General features: G+C 26.8%; 1 non-coding gene across 1 annotated transcript; it reads right to left on the bottom strand.

Annotated features, from left to right (window-relative positions):
• Positions 1–6351: 6351 nt before the first annotated feature.
• Positions 6352–6470, bottom strand: LOC123304197. The gene has a single exon (XR_006536240.1). It is a non-coding gene; the product is annotated as a 5S ribosomal RNA (ribosomal RNA).
• Between the last annotated feature and the right edge of the window lie 14298 nt (positions 6471–20768).

Raw genomic sequence — 20768 nt, 5'->3', positions numbered from 1 at the left:
AGTAATAAATGAAAATTTTTACAAATATATATTTTTCATAAATATCATTAATATTAAAGTATATTATTAAAATTTTCAATGAAGTAATCAATTTAAATATATACTTATTTATTATACCATATATTTTAAATAAAAATGCAACCGCACACAGTATTCTCAAGTGGCCACCCATCCGTGGTACTGACTGTGGCAAATGTTTCTTAACTATTATTTTATAAAATATTTATACAAAAAATAATTTACTCTTATCAAATATTAATTTGTGGCCTGTATTAAGGCCTATGTTATTTTCATTTTTTAGCAAAAATAATGAAATATTTCAATATATTATTAAAGTAACAGATCATTTCTTTTTGGTGCTGCTTTTTTAATTTTTGTAGGAGATGATTTGGCAACAGAAGCTTTCTTAGCTTTTGGTGCTTTCGGTTTACGAGCAGGGCTACTTTTGGCAGCGGATTTTGTACTTTTTGCTGGTTTTGCTTTAACTGGTGCTTTTTTTGATGCCGCTGATGATTTTGCAGTAACTTTTTTAGCAGCAGTTGATGATGATGGAGTCGCTTTTTTTGCTTTAGGCTTTTTGGCTGCCAATGATGTAGTTGTGGCTTTCTTTTCTTTTGGTGCCCGTTTACTTTTAGCACTCTTTGCTGAACCTTTTGCTCCACTTTCTTTTTTGGATACTTTTGATTTAGCTGAAGAATTAGATGAAGCGGAAGCAGCCAATTTGAATGAACCAGATGCACCTTTACCTTTAGTTTGTACCAAGGCTCCCTCAGTTACAGCAGCTTTTAAATATTTTTTAATAAATGGTGAAATTTTATCAGAATCCACTTTATAATTTGCAGCTAAATATTTTTTAATTGCTTGTAATGATGAACCACCACGTTCTTTTAAATTTTTAATTGCGTTAACAACCATTTCTGATGTTACGTGGATGTGTTGGTTTTGAATGTTGTTTTGTACGTTTAGCACCAGAAGCTGTTGCTTTTTTTGTTGGTGTTGTAGAAGCAGCAGTAACCGCAGTTGCTGCAACAGCTGTAGAATTTTCTTCGGCCATATTTTTTTACTTTATAAAAATAATGTATTTATTATAAATATTTAAATGATAAAATATAATAATTCTATCAAATAAAAAATAAAGGTTTTCAATTATATCATTATTCACAATAATATAAGTCCCTATGTAAGTCAAAGTACCATGTAGAAAACACATAAAAATTAAATAGTATTTCTAATTTACTGTCGTAGTAAACATGATTTATTTTTTCAATTTCTATAATATATAAAATAATAAATTATAAATTTAATAATAATATTTATTTTATAAATTAAAATATATTTAATTTTTTTATTAACAATTATTAATAAACATAGTTTAATATTAATTATTTCAATCATACAAAACAATAATATTTTTAAGGTAAACTTAAAAAGTATATATTTTTATTTTTTATTTAATATCGATTTATTATAAATTATTAGTATATAAATAATTAAAAAATTTAATATATAAATATATATATTATAGTATAAGATTTCATTTTTAGAAAAACTTTTTTTGTCAATAATGAAAACGTATTATTATGAAATGTGTTAATCGAACATTGACAAAATATATTTCATTAGAAAATACTTTTATTTATGCATTAATATCAATAATTAACTATTAAATTAATTTTTTCATAATTATATAAAGAAATTTTATACTGGTATAAGTATTTATATATTATAATATTTATTTTAAATATAAAAAAATTTATGACAAAATATATTATTAGAGTATTTGTTGAGATTAATATAAGATTATTTTAAATAAGAATTAATTTATATAATTATTAAAATATTATTAATTTTATGTTATGTAATTTTAATAAAAATAAATAATAATAATAATAAATATACAAATTTTTTAACAATTTAAATTTTATATGATCTAAATAATTTTGTTAAGTACGATATGAGAAATCATTGTAAGCTTCGTTAAGAAACTTTGTAATATAAAATAATAATAATAATATTAAATATATAAATAAATAAAATAAATTTGATATATATTTTTAGTTCATTCTGTGTATAAATCAAAGGATACCGAATAATTGGTAACGGATGCGATATATTATAGTATCGAGTATTAAAACATAATATATAAATTTATCTTGTTATTCAAATTTTTTGTTACTTAACTTATGTATTTAGAAAATTTATAATATTATTTATATAATTGACATAAAATCTTATAAATTGAAATTTTATTAATATGTATCAAAAGAAGAGAGTAACGTATTGATATAATATCAAAGGATACTGATTATTTAAATAACGAATACGTCATATATTGTTTGTGTAACGAAGTTCACTTGGCCATCTAGTTTAAAATAACATTTTCAATAGAAAGTTTATATGCTTTTTTTTTTTTTTTTCTTTAATTATTAAAAAAATAAATTGAAATTTAATTCAATCAAATTTTATAATAATTTTAAAAAAATTTTTCCTTTTAAAAAATATTTTGTGATGTTGTGATAATATGTATTAATACAAGTGCATCCTGATACTTTTATCTCTAGTAAAGGTATGAGTATCATGAACAGTTTTGTTATCTAATGATATTATTTTGATAATATTTTGTGTATATTCTTATAATATTTTGTCTAAATATCATCATAATACAATATTATTTTGATAATATTTTATGAATATTCTTATAATATGTTACCTAAATGTCATCATAATATGATGAATTATTTCCATAATAACATAAAAAAAAAGAAAAAAAAAAAAAGAATCATTAATTTATAATTATTTAAATTGATTCTTTAAAAAAATATTATAATATATTATTTATAAAAATAATTTTTACTCTTATTTTAAATAAATTTGTGGCCTTTTATTAAAAGGCCTATGATCGATGTATTATTATTATAAAAATTAATGCAATGTTTTTAATTTATGCTTTCTTTTCAGTTTTCTTTGGTAATAACACTGCTTGAATGTTTGGTAATACACCACCTTGAGCAATTGTTACACCAGATAATAATTTATTTAATTCTTCATCATTACGAATTGCCAATTGTAAATGACGTGGAATGATACGTGTTTTTTTGTTATCACGGGCAGCATTACCAGCTAACTCGAGAACTTCTGCAGCCAAATATTCCATAACAGCAGCCAAATATACTGGGGCACCAGCACCTACTCGTTCAGCATAATTTCCTTTTCGTAATAATCTGTGAATTCTTCCAACAGGAAATTGTAATCCTGCTCGGCTTGATCTTGACTTTGCCTTTCCCTTTACTTTACCACCTTTACCTCGTCCAGACATAGCGAATAAATTTATTTAATTAATATTTTTTTTTGTAAATATAATCACACAGATGTGTACGTTACGGGGATTGTAACATAAATGTTTAAAATGTTATTTGGGTATTTTAATTTATAATATTTATAAAATATAAAACTTTAAAAATAAACCAATCACCTTATAGTATTATTTTCAGCCAATCAGAGAGTAGTATTCATTTTTATTGTTATATCCATCTTCGCGTATATAATACGCTAGTTGTATACACGACACGCTCATACATATACTGACTGGTGTTCTGTAACTATCTGTGTATATTAATTGTTTGTAACAATGCCACCAAAAACAAGTGGAAAAGCAGCAAAAAAAGCTGGCAAAGCTCAAAAAAATATATCAAAGAGTGATAAGAAAAAGAAGAGGAAGCGCAAGGAATCATATGCAATTTACATTTACAAAGTATTAAAACAAGTGCATCCTGATACTGGTATCTCTAGTAAAGCTATGAGTATCATGAACAGTTTTGTTAATGATATTTTTGAACGTATTGCTGCTGAAGCATCACGTTTAGCACATTATAATAAACGTTCAACAATCACAAGTCGGGAAATTCAAACCGCAGTTCGATTATTATTACCTGGTGAATTGGCAAAGCACGCTGTTAGTGAAGGTACTAAAGCTGTTACAAAATATACAAGTTCAAAATAAATAAATCGAAAATATTATTTAATTGATAACATAAAAATACATCAACATATAAAAACGGCTCTCTTTTTAAGAGAGCCATCAAATTTTTTAAATAAGAGTAAATTATTTTTATATATACAAAAAAATAAAATAAACAATTATTAATATCATATTTAATATAAAATTTTATATATTAATAGCTTGAATATATCTATTATTAGTATATCAATATTATTAATTTTAAATATAATAAAGGATATCGCGGAATATATATCGTAAATCAGTGTAATGCAAATGCATTACATTACCTTTATTATTTTCATTTTACATTTACTACTTGTTTATGTACGCTTATAATTATTAGAAAAATATTTTTAATAATTTTAAAAAATAAATGAAATAATAAAAATTTAATAATAAATTATTTATTGAAAGTATAAAAAATGGTATAGCAAAATCTTTATTTTCTTTGATTAAGGCGAAATGTTTTATTAGTTATAAATTCGATAATCTCCTATCGATACTTGTTACTCTTAACTTGTATATATAAAAAATATAATAGTATATTAATTTATAATAAAATTTTTTCAAAAATTCAATAAGTTATTGTAAAATAAAATAGATAATATACAAATTATAATTTATTATTGCAGATATATTACAATAAAAAAAAAAAAATAAATAAAAATATTTGGTAATGTATGTTATAAACAAAATAATTTGTTGTAAACAAATTATATAATATGTTATATTTATTAACAAATTTATTTACTCTTATATAAATAAAATTAGTGGCTTCCCAAAAAGGAAAGCCTGTTTAAATTTATCGGATGTATTAAATATTCTTTAATAAATTTACTAAATATTTTAAGTAAATTATTATATTTTCTTAACCTCCAAAACCATACAAAGTACGACCTTGTCGTTTTAATGCATATACAACATCCATAGCTGTAACTGTTTTACGTTTTGCGTGTTCAGTATATGTAACAGCATCCCGAATAACATTTTCAAGGAATACTTTAAGTACACCACGTGTTTCTTCATAAATTAAACCAGAGATACGTTTTACTCCACCTCGTCGTGCTAAACGACGAATTGCAGGTTTTGTAATACCTTGGATATTATCACGCAAAACTTTTCTATGACGTTTTGCACCCCCTTTTCCAAGACCCTTTCCACCTTTTCCTCTGCCAGTCATTTTAATAAAAAATTATTTACAATATTTTAACGAACGGATAACACGTGTGTTAACCTCACAAGTATTGTAATGTATGTGAGCGCCGGTACAATTGTGCCTTTTTATATAAAGCATTAAAGATTTTTTAAGCCACGCCTATACAATTTGATTAGTCCATACTCTGATAGCTATCCAATAGGATATGACAACAAAAATTTTGAAATTTTATATAAATATAAATACAACACATTTATTTCGCATTTAAACATTTGACTTTGTAGTATCAAATTGTCAAATATAATTTTTAAAATTGTGTGTTTTTTTGTAAAAACATTATTATTTGAAAATGGCTAGAACCAAGCAAACTGCACGTAAATCAACTGGTGGTAAAGCACCAAGAAAACAATTAGCAACGAAAGCTGCACGTAAAAGTGCACCAGCAACTGGTGGAGTAAAAAAACCACACAGATATCGTCCTGGTACAGTAGCTTTACGAGAAATTCGTCGTTATCAAAAAAGTACTGAATTGTTAATTCGTAAATTACCATTCCAACGTTTAGTACGTGAAATTGCACAAGATTTTAAAACCGATTTACGTTTCCAAAGTTCAGCTGTTATGGCATTACAAGAAGCTAGTGAAGCCTATTTAGTAGGTTTATTTGAAGATACCAATTTATGCGCAATTCATGCAAAGCGTGTTACAATTATGCCTAAGGATATACAATTGGCAAGACGTATTCGTGGAGAACGTGCATAAGCGTTTTAAATGACAATTTAAAAAAAAAAAAACAAATAAGAAATATTTTCGGTCCTATATATAGGACCAACATATATTATTAAATAAGAGTATATTATTTTTATTAAAAAATATATATATATATATATATAAATTATTGAAATAAAATTAAACATTATTAAAATTTTGTTATAATTATAAGCGATTGCTATTTCTAAAAATAAATAAATTTCATAAAATTTATATTATTTTATATTCATTTGAAATATTAAAAAAACTTCTCGCTTTAAAGTAACCATGATATGAGTTATAAATGCAATAAAATTTTATACAAAAAATAATATTTATTTGTTGACGAATAATATAAAAGGTTTACATTTCTAAATAACATATATTTATATATGGTGTGTAAAAAAAAAGAAAAGAAGAAAAATAATTTATATTTTTAATATAAAAAGGCAACCGCACACAGTGTTCCCAAGCGGTCACCCATCCAAGTACTGACTGTGCCCAATGTTGCTTAACTTCGGTGATCGGACGAGAACCGGTGTTTTCAACGTGGTATGGCTGTTGCCAGTAATAAATGAAAATTTTTACAAATATATATTTTTCATAAATATCATTAATATTAAAGTATATTATTAAAATTTTCAATGAAGTAATCAATTTAAATATATACTTATTTATTATACCATATATTTTAAATAAAAATGCAACCGCACACAGTATTCTCAAGTGGCCACCCATCCGTGGTACTGACTGTGGCAAATGTTTCTTAACTATTATTTTATAAAATATTTATACAAAAAATAATTTACTCTTATCAAATATTAATTTGTGGCCTGTATTAAGGCCTATGTTATTTTCATTTTTTAGCAAAAATAATGAAATATTTCAATATATTATTAAAGTAACAGATCATTTCTTTTTTGGTGCTGCTTTTTTAATTTTTGTAGGAGATGATTTGGCAACAGAAGCTTTCTTAGCTTTTGGTGCTTTCGGTTTACGAGCAGGGCTACTTTTGGCAGCGGATTTTGTACTTTTTGCTGGTTTTGCTTTAACTGGTGCTTTTTTTGATGCCGCTGATGATTTTGCAGTAACTTTTTTAGCAGCAGTTGATGATGATGGAGTCGCTTTTTTTGCTTTAGGCTTTTTGGCTGCCAATGATGTAGTTGTGGCTTTCTTTTCTTTTGGTGCCCGTTTACTTTTAGCACTCTTTGCTGAACCTTTTGCTCCACTTTCTTTTTTGGATACTTTTGATTTAGCTGAAGAATTAGATGAAGCGGAAGCAGCCAATTTGAATGAACCAGATGCACCTTTACCTTTAGTTTGTACCAAGGCTCCCTCAGTTACAGCAGCTTTTAAATATTTTTTAATAAATGGTGAAATTTTATCAGAATCCACTTTATAATTTGCAGCTAAATATTTTTTAATTGCTTGTAATGATGAACCACCACGTTCTTTTAAATTTTTAATTGCGTTAACAACCATTTCTGATGTACGTGGATGTGTTGGTTTTGAATGTTGTTTTGTACGTTTAGCACCAGAAGCTGTTGCTTTTTTTGTTGGTGTTGTAGAAGCAGCAGTAACCGCAGTTGCTGCAACAGCTGTAGAATTTTCTTCGGCCATATTTTTTTACTTTATAAAAATAATGTATTTATTATAAATATTTAAATGATAAAATATAATAATTCTATCAAATAAAAAATAAAGGTTTTCAATTATATCATTATTCACAATAATATAAGTCCCTATGTAAGTCAAAGTACCATGTAGAAAACACATAAAAATTAAATAGTATTTCTAATTTACTGTCGTAGTAAACATGATTTATTTTTTCAATTTCTATAATATATAAAATAATAAATTATAAATTTAATAATAATATTTATTTTATAAATTAAAATATATTTATTTTTTTTATTAACAATTATTAATAAACATAGTTTAATATTAATTATTTCAATCATACAAAACAATAATATTTTTAAGGTAAACTTAAAAAGTATATATTTTTATTTTTTATTTAATATCGATTTATTATAAATTATTAGTATATAAATAATTAAAAAATTTAATATATAAATATATATATTATAGTATAAGATTTCATTTTTAGAAAAACTTTTTTTGTCAATAATGAAAACGTATTATTATGAAATGTGTTAATCGAACATTGACAAAATATATTTCATTAGAAAATACTTTTATTTATGCATTAATATCAATAATTAACTATTAAATTAATTTTTTCATAATTATATAAAGAAATTTTATACTGATATAAGTATTTATATATTATAATATTTATTTTAAATATAAAAAAATTTATGACAAAATATATTATTAGAGTATTTGTTGAGATTAATATAAGATTATTTTAAATAAGAATTAATTTATATAATTATTAAAATATTATTAATTTTATGTTATGTAATTTTAATAAAAATAAATAATAATAATAATAAATATACAAATTTTTTAACAATTTAAATTTTATATGATCTAAATAATTTTGTTAAGTACGATATGAGAAATCATTGTAAGCTTCGTTAAGAAACTTTGTAATATAAAATAATAATAATAATATTAAATATATAAATAAATAAAATAAATTTGATATATATTTTTAGTTCATTCTGTGTATAAATCAAAGGATACCGAATAATTGGTAACGGATGCGATATATTATAGTATCGAGTATTAAAACATAATATATAAATTTATCTTGTTATTCAAATTTTTTGTTACTTAACTTATGTATTTAGAAAATTTATAATATTATTTATATAATTGACATAAAATCTTATAAATTGAAATTTTATTAATATGTATCAAAAGAAGAGAGTAACGTATTGATATAATATCAAAGGATACTGATTATTTAAATAACGAATACGTCATATATTGTTTGTGTAACGAAGTTCACTTGGCCATCTAGTTTAAAATAACATTTTCAATAGAAAGTTTATATGCTTTTTTTTTTTTTTTTCTTTAATTATTAAAAAAATAAATTGAAATTTAATTCAATCAAATTTTATAATAATTTTAAAAAAATTTTTCCTTTTAAAAAATATTTTGTGATGTTGTGATAATATGTATTAATACAAGTGCATCCTGATACTTTTATCTCTAGTAAAGGTATGAGTATCATGAACAGTTTTGTTATCTAATGATATTATTTTGATAATATTTTGTGTATATTCTTATAATATTTTGTCTAAATATCATCATAATACAATATTATTTTGATAATATTTTATGAATATTCTTATAATATGTTACCTAAATGTCATCATAATATGATGAATTATTTCCATAATAACATATAAAAAAAGAAAAAAAAAAAAAGAATCATTAATTTATAATTATTTAAATTGATTCTTTAAAAAAATATTATAATATATTATTTATAAAAATAATTTTTACTCTTATTTTAAATAAATTTGTGGCCTTTTATTAAAAGGCCTATGATCGATGTATTATTATTATAAAAATTAATGCAATGTTTTTAATTTATGCTTTCTTTTCAGTTTTCTTTGGTAATAACACTGCTTGAATGTTTGGTAATACACCACCTTGAGCAATTGTTACACCAGATAATAATTTATTTAATTCTTCATCATTACGAATTGCCAATTGTAAATGACGTGGAATGATACGTGTTTTTTTGTTATCACGGGCAGCATTACCAGCTAACTCGAGAACTTCTGCAGCCAAATATTCCATAACAGCAGCCAAATATACTGGGGCACCAGCACCTACTCGTTCAGCATAATTTCCTTTTCGTAATAATCTGTGAATTCTTCCAACAGGAAATTGTAATCCTGCTCGGCTTGATCTTGACTTTGCCTTTCCCTTTACTTTACCACCTTTACCTCGTCCAGACATAGCGAATAAATTTATTTAATTAATATTTTTTTTTGTAAATATAATCACACAGATGTGTACGTTACGGGGATTGTAACATAAATGTTTAAAATGTTATTTGGGTATTTTAATTTATAATATTTATAAAATATAAAACTTTAAAAATAAACCAATCACCTTATAGTATTATTTTCAGCCAATCAGAGAGTAGTATTCATTTTTATTGTTATATCCATCTTCGCGTATATAATACGCTAGTTGTATACACGACACGCTCATACATATACTGACTGGTGTTCTGTAACTATCTGTGTATATTAATTGTTTGTAACAATGCCACCAAAAACAAGTGGAAAAGCAGCAAAAAAAGCTGGCAAAGCTCAAAAAAATATATCAAAGAGTGATAAGAAAAAGAAGAGGAAGCGCAAGGAATCATATGCAATTTACATTTACAAAGTATTAAAACAAGTGCATCCTGATACTGGTATCTCTAGTAAAGCTATGAGTATCATGAACAGTTTTGTTAATGATATTTTTGAACGTATTGCTGCTGAAGCATCACGTTTAGCACATTATAATAAACGTTCAACAATCACAAGTCGGGAAATTCAAACCGCAGTTCGATTATTATTACCTGGTGAATTGGCAAAGCACGCTGTTAGTGAAGGTACTAAAGCTGTTACAAAATATACAAGTTCAAAATAAATAAATCGAAAATATTATTTAATTGATAACATAAAAATACATCAACATATAAAAACGGCTCTCTTTTTAAGAGAGCCATCAAATTTTTTAAATAAGAGTAAATTATTTTTATATATACAAAAAAATAAAATAAACAATTATTAATATCATATTTAATATAAAATTTTATATATTAATAGCTTGAATATATCTATTATTAGTATATCAATATTATTAATTTTAAATATAATAAAGGATATCGCGGAATATATATCGTAAATCAGTGTAATGCAAATGCATTACATTACCTTTATTATTTTCATTTTACATTTACTACTTGTTTATGTACGCTTATAATTATTAGAAAAATATTTTTAATAATTTTAAAAAATAAATGAAATAATAAAAATTTAATAATAAATTATTTATTGAAAGTATAAAAAATGGTATAGCAAAATCTTTATTTTCTTTGATTAAGGCGAAATGTTTTATTAGTTATAAATTCGATAATCTCCTATCGATACTTGTTACTCTTAACTTGTATATATAAAAAATATAATAGTATATTAATTTATAATAAAATTTTTTCAAAAATTCAATAAGTTATTGTAAAATAAAATAGATAATATACAAATTATAATTTATTATTGCAGATATATTACAATAAAAAAAAAAAAATAAATAAAAATATTTGGTAATGTATGGTATAAACAAAATAATTTGTTGTAAACAAATTATATAATATGTTATATTTATTAACAAATTTATTTACTCTTATATAAATAAAATTAGTGGCTTCCCAAAAAGGAAAGCCTGTTTAAATTTATCGGATGTATTAAATATTCTTTAATAAATTTACTAAATATTTTAAGTAAATTATTATATTTTCTTAACCTCCAAAACCATACAAAGTACGACCTTGTCGTTTTAATGCATATACAACATCCATAGCTGTAACTGTTTTACGTTTTGCGTGTTCAGTATATGTAACAGCATCCCGAATAACATTTTCAAGGAATACTTTAAGTACACCACGTGTTTCTTCATAAATTAAACCAGAGATACGTTTTACTCCACCTCGTCGTGCTAAACGACGAATTGCAGGTTTTGTAATACCTTGGATATTAACACGCAAAACTTTTCTATGACGTTTTGCACCCCCTTTTCCAAGACCCTTTCCACCTTTTCCTCTGCCAGTCATTTTAATAAAAAATTATTTACAATATTTTAACGAACGGATAACACGTGTGTTAACCTCACAAGTATTGTAATGTATGTGAGCGCCGGTACAATTGTGCCTTTTTATATAAAGCATTAAAGATTTTTTAAGCCACGCCTATACAATTTGATTAGTCCATACTCTGATAGCTATCCAATAGGATATGACAACAAAAATTTTGAAATTTCATATAAATATAAATACAACACATTTATTTCGCATTTAAACATTTGACTTTGTAGTATCAAATTGTCAAATATAATTTTTAAAATTGTGTGTTTTTTTGTAAAAACATTATTATTTGAAAATGGCTAGAACCAAGCAAACTGCACGTAAATCAACTGGTGGTAAAGCACCAAGAAAACAATTAGCAACGAAAGCTGCACGTAAAAGTGCACCAGCAACTGGTGGAGTAAAAAAACCACACAGATATCGTCCTGGTACAGTAGCTTTACGAGAAATTCGTCGTTATCAAAAAAGTACTGAATTGTTAATTCGTAAATTACCATTCCAACGTTTAGTACGTGAAATTGCACAAGATTTTAAAACCGATTTACGTTTCCAAAGTTCAGCTGTTATGGCATTACAAGAAGCTAGTGAAGCCTATTTAGTAGGTTTATTTGAAGATACCAATTTATGCGCAATTCATGCAAAGCGTGTTACAATTATGCCTAAGGATATACAATTGGCAAGACGTATTCGTGGAGAACGTGCATAAGCGTTTTAAATGACAATTTAAAAAAAAAAAACAAATAAGAAATATTTTCGGTCCTATATATAGGACCAACATATATTATTAAATAAGAGTATATTATTTTTATTAAAAAATATATATATATATATATATATAAATTATTGAAATAAAATTAAACATTATTAAAATTTTGTTATAATTATAAGCGATTGCTATTTCTAAAAATAAATAAATTTCATAAAATTTATATTATTTTATATTCATTTGAAATATTAAAAAAACTTCTCGCTTTAAAGTAACCATGATATGAGTTATAAATGCAATAAAATTTTATACAAAAAATAATATTTATTTGTTGACGAATAATATAAAAGGTTTACATTTCTAAATAACATATATTTATATATGGTGTGTAAAAAAAAAGAAAAGAAGAAAAATAATATATATTTTTAATATAAAAAGGCAACCGCACACAGTGTTCCCAAGCGGTCACCCATCCAAGTACTGACTGTGCCCAATGTTGCTTAACTTCGGTGATCGGACGAGAACCTTTAACTTTAAAATAAATCTTTATTGTCACAAAATTAACAAACGTTATACAATTAATATACAATGCAAAATTATATATAATGTACATTTTAAATATTTTATTTTGTTTTCTAGGTTATTAGCTTGCGCTTTCATCCTAAATTTGTTTTGGATTTGCATGGCTTTTATTAGTTTGGAGGATTTGGGGGTGGTTAGGTTTTGAGTTACTTTATTTTTATTTATTGTTTGTTTGCTACAGAAAAAGTTGGTAAAAAAACTGTTTATATATTAAACTGACTTGTCAGTATAGGCTGTTGTTGTATTTTATTGCTATGTTGTGGTAGGTCGTGTTGTTTTTATTTTATTTTTATATTTTATTGCAGTCCGGGTTCCAGCGTGTGATATATTAATTTATGTTTTGCTGGTGCTGGCAGGTCTATTATCATATTTTTTGTCAGATTGCTTTTGTGTATTTGATGTTTATAAAATTTTTCTGACATAGTTTTGATTACTTCTTTTATTGTTTTTGCGTCGGTTGTGCTGTGTAATTTTTTGATTGTGATGAGTCTGTCTGCGTTTGCTACTAGTCTAAGGCATTTATTTTGAATTCGTTGTAGTTTAATAAATTGCGTTTTGGATGCACTGCACCAGACCGGTGCTGCGTTTGTTATAACTGGTTTTATTATTGCATCGTACAGCAACTTTTTTGTTTTTAGCGTTAGTGCACTGTACCTGTTAAGCAATGGATACAGTGTACGCACTACCCCGTGACCCTTGGCCACCAGGTGGTTTATTTGAGGCACAAACGACATGCCCTTATCCAGATATACACCCAGATATTTCACCTTGTTGCTGGTTGAGATACTCATCCCGTTCACCTTAAGGGGGCTTGTGATTTTGATGTTAGTGAATTTTTTGGTGAACAGGATGTGTTCGGTTTTTGAGTCGTTTATTTTAATTTTCCAGTCATTGGCGAATTTTAGGATCATATCCAGGTGTATCTGGACTTGTTTTGTCGCCACCTGGGCGTTAAATGAGTGCGCGTATATGGCGGTGTCGTCCGCATATACGGCCAGGTTTGTTTTGGCGAATTTGGGCATGTCGTTTATGTAGATATTGAAGATGATTGGTCCCAAAACTGATCCCTGTGGGACTCCTGCCCTTATTTCCCTTACAGTTGATTTTTTGGTTTTTATTTTCAGCCGAAAGTTTCGATTTTGGAGATAGCAGGCCATCAGCCTGCTGAGTTGGGTTGGAATACCAGTTTTGTAGATTTTGTGAATAGCCCCTTCTATCCAGACCGTGTCGAATGCTTTTTCGACATCCAGGAGGACCATGGAAGTGACGTTTCCTTTGTTGAAGTTTTTAGTTATTGAATCCGCGATTCTTGCCACTTGCATGGTGGTTCCGTGACCCTCCCGGAAGCCGAATTGCTCGTCGATTAGTATATTTTTTTGTGTAATGACTTTGTTCAGTCTAGATAGAATGAGCTTTTCGACCACTTTAGATAGCGAGCTCAGCAGACTAATTGGCCTGTAGCTTGCTGGGTCTGTTGGGTTTTTGTTGGGCTTCAGTATTGGGACCACCAACGCTGTTTTCCAGGCCTCGGGATAGTACCCCAATGCAAACATTGCGTTAACAATGTATGTAAGTTGCACTAACGCTTTTGTTGAGAGGTTTTTGACGTCTTTGTTTTGTATATTGTCTTGTCCGGGGGCTTTGTTGTTAGGTAATTTTCTGATTGTTTGTTTTATTTCCTGTGGCGACGTCAGTTTGATTCGTTTCTTTGGGCGATCGTTTTTGTTTTGTAGTTCTATTACGGACTGACGGACTGTGTTGTCAAGGGGTGATATGTTGTTGTTTTGTTGTACGGCTTCAATTGAGTCAGCAATGAGATCCGCCTTTTGTTTGTCGCTCATGTAGTTAGTGTTGTCTTTTATCAATGTGGGAATATTTTCCTTTTTGTGCCTAAATGATTTCGTTATTCTCCACAATGATTTGTCCCCTGGCTTGAGGGATTTAAGGGTGTCTTCCCATTGCTGATTCAACTGTTGCCTTATTTTTTGTCTTATCACCTTGTTTAGTTTGTTGATGTCGGGTTTGATTGTTTGTATTACTCGTCTGTGGTCCAGTCTACGTAGAGCGTTACGCGCTTTGATAAGGTTTATAATTTCTTGACTAAGGTCAAGTTTAGAAAAATTTATTTTAATTTGCTTTGTGTGTTTGTTTTTGGTGTTTATTATTGCACTTGTTAATTCGGCTAGCGCCATGTCAACATCACTGTTTGTTTTTATTTTTTTATTTATGTTTATGTTATTATTTAGTGTTTTTCTAAACTTGACCCAGTCAGTTGTTTTATATGATGTACACTTTGTTGTTGTGTTGTCTGTGTGTTGATCGTTTAATGTAAACATGATTGGGTTATGGTCTGATGTCAGTTCTGTGTGTGTTGTGAGTTTAGTTATTTTGTTTACGTTTTTGTTTATGACGATGTCAATGTACGTTGGTGTTGCGTTGTTGTGTGGGAAGTGTGTAGGCTCTTCTGTGTGTAGTACGATCATGTTTTTGTCTGTTATGTGTTTGTATAAAGTACGTCCGTTTGTGTTTGTTATGTGGTTTTTCCAGGTGTGATGTCGAGCGTTCAAGTCTCCTATTATCAATGTTTTTGTTCCTATGTCGGTCAGTGTCTTTAGGTCAAGGTCCGTGAATATGTTGCGTGGGTTGTTGTACGCTGCAACAATAAAAATGTTATTAATTAGCTTGATGGCAAGATGTTCAATAGATGTTCTATTTTGAACGTCAACTGTTATGTACGGGATGTTGTTTTTTATTAGAATAGCCACACCACCTCCGTGTGCAGTGCGATCCCTTCTCAAAATGTTAAAATTTTTTATTTTTATTTTTATGTCCGGTGTCAGTTTTGTCTCGTTTATTGTCATTATATGTATATTGTGTTTTTCAACGTAATGTCTAAGTTCTTGGACGTTATGCCTTAGACCGCACGCATTCCATGATCCAATGTTTATGGGCATTGGGCAAACTTGGCACGGAGAAAATTATTGAAAGTTATGAACTTTTCCAGTTCGCTTTTGCAGTTTCTTAGGGCTGAGTTTAGTTGCCTTACGAGTTCCAGCATTTGATCGATGTTTATCAAGTTATTGAGGTTTTGTATTTCCGCTGTTAATTCATTTAGGTTGCCCATAGGGTTTTGTAAGTTTTGACGCGGTTGTTGTGGTTGAATGTTTTGTTGTACCGGTGGAGTTTGTGCCGGTTGTGTTGGTTGGAGGTGTATGTTTCTGTTCCAGGGATTTGTTGTTGGGGGAGGAGCTGGGACGTATTTTACTTTTTTCAATTCCAGTTTTTTTATGTATACTGGGCATTCTTTGTGGAATGCTAGGTGTTTACCCTGGCAGTTAACACATTTGATGTTTTTGGCGGTTGTCGGGTCCTCTTTGCGCACTTTGTCGCATTCTCTGGTCCAATGTCCTTCTGCGCATTTGAGGCAGTGTGGAGCCGCGCGGCAGTGGGTAGTACTATGGCCCCAGGACTGGCACCGCCTACATTGGATGATTTCGGGCGTGTTGTGCCGCATTTCCCAGGATATTTTTGTCCTGTTCACGTATTGTATGTTTTTGTTGAGATATTTAAGGTTTATTGTGCTATCACAGATTACCAGAAAGAGTCCTTTTTTGGTGTTTTTCAGTTTGAATACCTTTTCGACGTTTAATTTATGTTTTTCTTCTAGATCTTCGATGATTTCTTCGGTGTCAGTGCTGTTGTCTAGCCCTCTTAAGATAAAGGCGTGTTTTCTGTCCGCTTTTGGGGTGTATGTGTGGTATTCCACTTTGCCTTCATTTAGAATTTCTTTGTACTTTTTGTATTCTTCATGATCATAAATGTACAAGTTTGTGTTGTTTGCGGTGTATTTGATGTGGAATCCTTTGTTTATTTCGTTTTCGAGTGATTTTACATATGTTTTGTGGTCGGTAGTTTTGGCGTGTATAACAAGTGGTGGTGGCTTTTTTGTTTTGTTTTGACCCAGTTCAATTGAGTCATTGTCGTCGTCTTCTTCATTTTCATCGTTTTCTAAAGGCGCAAATCGGTTTTTTAGCGGTATTGTTGGGGGTTTTGGTGTGGGCTTGCCGGTTCCCCGTGAGGTCGATGGCTTGACGAACATTGAGCTTAAATCCATATTTTTGGTTGTGTTGTCATCAACGATCATTTCGGTTGTCGTTGTTGTATTACTGTTTTCAACATTCACTTGATTTAGTTTAATGTTTACTGTACCTTTATTATTTGTGTCTTTTTCACTGTCGTTAATTTTCGTTTCACACTTTTTTGCGTTCAGTTCACTATTTGTTGTGTCTTTTTCACTATTTAATATGTTCACTTCACTATTTTTTGTGTCCGTTTCACTGTTTAATGTGTCTTTTCCCACTATATTTTCTACATTTTCCTGATTTATTTCACTGGCATCTTGTATATTGAGTACAAGCACTTTATTTTTTGTTTTGGATGGGCTTTGCCCATCATTATTGAGGCGTTTTAAGCCACGAGGCTTAGGCTTCATGCACTGACTTGATATTGTTTTTTTGTTTGTTAAAAATTTGCATATAACAAAAAAATAAAATTGTGTTATGTAAGTCTGTAATTAAGTTGTAGTCACAACGATGTGTTCACTACAGCTGTTGTACAGAGAATGGACGAGAACCGGTGTTTTCAACGTGGTATGGCTGTTGCCAGTAATAAATGAAAATTTTTACAAATATATATTTTTCATAAATATCATTAATATTAAAGTATATTATTAAAATTTTCAATGAAGTAATCAATTTAAATATATACTTATTTATTATACCATATATTTTAAATAAAAATGCAACCGCACACAGTATTCTCAAGTGGCCACCCATCCGTGGTACTGACTGTGGCAAATGTTTCTTAACTATTATTTTATAAAATATTTATACAAAAAATAATTTACTCTTATCAAATATTAATTTGTGGCCTGTATTAAGGCCTATGTTATTTTCATTTTTTAGCAAAAATAATGAAATATTTCAATATATTATTAAAGTAACAGATCATTTCTTTTTTGGTGCTGCTTTTTTAATTTTTGTAGGAGATGATTTGGCAACAGAAGCTTTCTTAGCTTTTGGTGCTTTCGGTTTACGAGCAGGGCTACTTTTGGCAGCGGATTTTGTACTTTTTGCTGGTTTTGCTTTAACTGGTGCTTTTTTTGATGCCGCTGATGATTTTGCAGTAACTTTTTTAGCAGCAGTTGATGATGATGGAGTCGCTTTTTTTGCTTTAGGCTTTTTGGCTGCCAATGATGTAGTTGTGGCTTTCTTTTCTTTTGGTGTCCGTTTACTTTTAGCACTCTTTGCTGAACCTTTTGCTCCACTTTCTTTTTTGGATACTTTTGATTTAGCTGAAGAATTAGATGAAGCGGAAGCAGCCAATTTGAATGAACCAGATGCACCTTTACCTTTAGTTTGTACCAAGGCTCCCTCAGTTACAGCAGCTTTTAAATATTTTTTAATAAATGGTGAAATTTTATCAGAATCCACTTTATAATTTGCAGCTAAATATTTTTTAATTGCTTGTAATGATGAACCACCACGTTCTTTTAAATTTTTAATTGCGTTAACAACCATTTCTGATGTACGTGGATGTGTTGGTTTTGAATGTTGTTTTGTACGTTTAGCACCAGAAGCTGTTGCTTTTTTTGTTGGTGTTGTAGAAGCAGCAGTAACCGCAGTTGCTGCAACAGCTGTAGAATTTTCTTCGGCCATATTTTTTTACTTTATAAAAATAATGTATTTATTATAAATATTTAAATGATAAAATATAATAATTCTATCAAATAAAAAATAAAGGTTTTCAATTATATCATTATTCACAATAATATAAGTCCCTATGTAAGTCAAAGTACCATGTAGAAAACACATAAAAATTAAATAGTATTTCTAATTTACTGTCGTAGTAAACATGATTTATTTTTTCAATTTCTATAATATATAAAATAATAAATTATAAATTTAATAATAATATTTATTTTATAAATTAAAATATATTTAATTTTTTTATTAACAATTATTAATAAACATAGTTTAATATTAATTATTTCAATCATACAAAACAATAATATTTTTAAGGTAAACTTAAAAAGTATATATTTTTATTTTTTATTTAATATCGATTTATTATAAATTATTAGTATATAAATAATTAAAAAATTTAATATATAAATATATATATTATAGTATAAGATTTCATTTTTAGAAAAACTTTTTTTGTCAATAATGAAAACGTATTATTATGAAATGTGTTAATCGAACATTGACAAAATATATTTCATTAGAAAATACTTTTATTTATGCATTAATATCAATAATTAACTATTAAATTAATTTTTTCATAATTATATAAAGAAATTTTATACTGATATAAGTATTTATATATTATAATATTTATTTTAAATATAAAAAAATTTATGACAAAATATATTATTAGAGTATTTGTTGAGATTAATATAAGATTATTTTAAATAAGAATTAATTTATATAATTATTAAAATATTATTAATTTTATGTTATGTAATTTTAATAAAAATAAATAATAATAATAATAAATATACAAATTTTTTAACAATTTAAATTTTATATGATCTAAATAATTTTGTTAAGTACGATATGAGAAATCATTGTAAGCTTCGTTAAGAAACTTTGTAATATAAAATAATAATAATAATATTAAATATATAAATAAATAAAATAAATTTGATATATATTTTTAGTTCATTCTGTGTATAAATCAAAGGATACCGAATAATTGGTAACGGATGCGATATATTATAGTATCGAGTATTAAAACATAATATATAAATTTATCTTGTTATTCAAATTTTTTGTTACTTAACTTATGTATTTAGAAAATTTATAATATTATTTATATAATTGACATAAAATCTTATAAATTGAAATTTTATTAATATGTATCAAAAGAAGAGAGTAACGTATTGATATAATATCAAAGGATACTGATTATTTAAATAACGAATACGTCATATATTGTTTGTGTAACGAAGTTCACTTGGCCATCTAGTTTAAAATAACATTTTCAATAGAAAGTTTATATGCTTTTTTTTTTTTTTTTCTTTAATTATTAAAAAAATAAATTGAAATTTAATTCAATCAAATTTTATAATAATTTTAAAAAAATTTTTCCTTTTAAAAAATATTTTGTGATGTTGTGATAATATGTATTAATACAAGTGCATCCTGATACTTTTATCTCTAGTAAAGGTATGAGTATCATGAACAGTTTTGTTATCTAATGATATTATTTTGATAATATTTTGTGTATATTCTTATAATATTTTGTCTAAATATCATCATAATACAATATTATTTTGATAATATTTTATGAATATTCTTATAATATGTTACCTAAATGTCATCATAATATGATGAATTATTTCCATAATAACATATAAAAAAAGAAAAAAAAAAAAAGAATCATTAATTTATAATTATTTAAATTGATTCTTTAAAAAAATATTATAATATATTATTTATAAAAATAATTTTTACTCTTATTTTAAATAAATTTGTGGCCTTTTAATAAAAGGCCTATGATCGATGTATTATTATTATAAAAATTAATGCAATGTTTTTAATTTATGCTTTCTTTTCAGTTTTCTTTGGTAATAACACTGCTTGAATGTTTGGTAATACACCACCTTGAGCAATTGTTACACCAGATAATAATTTATTTAATTCTTCATCATTACGAATTGCCAATTGTAAATGACGTGGAATGATACGTGTTTTTTTGTTATCACGGGCAGCATTACCAGCTAACTCGAGAACTTCT

Source organism: Chrysoperla carnea (assembly GCF_905475395.1).
Source record: "Chrysoperla carnea chromosome X unlocalized genomic scaffold, inChrCarn1.1 SUPER_X_unloc_3, whole genome shotgun sequence".
NCBI classification, from domain to species: Eukaryota; Metazoa; Arthropoda; class Insecta; order Neuroptera; family Chrysopidae; genus Chrysoperla; species Chrysoperla carnea.
The sequence above is the reverse complement of the archived record's forward strand: the minus strand, read 5'-3'. Positions and strand labels throughout refer to the sequence as shown.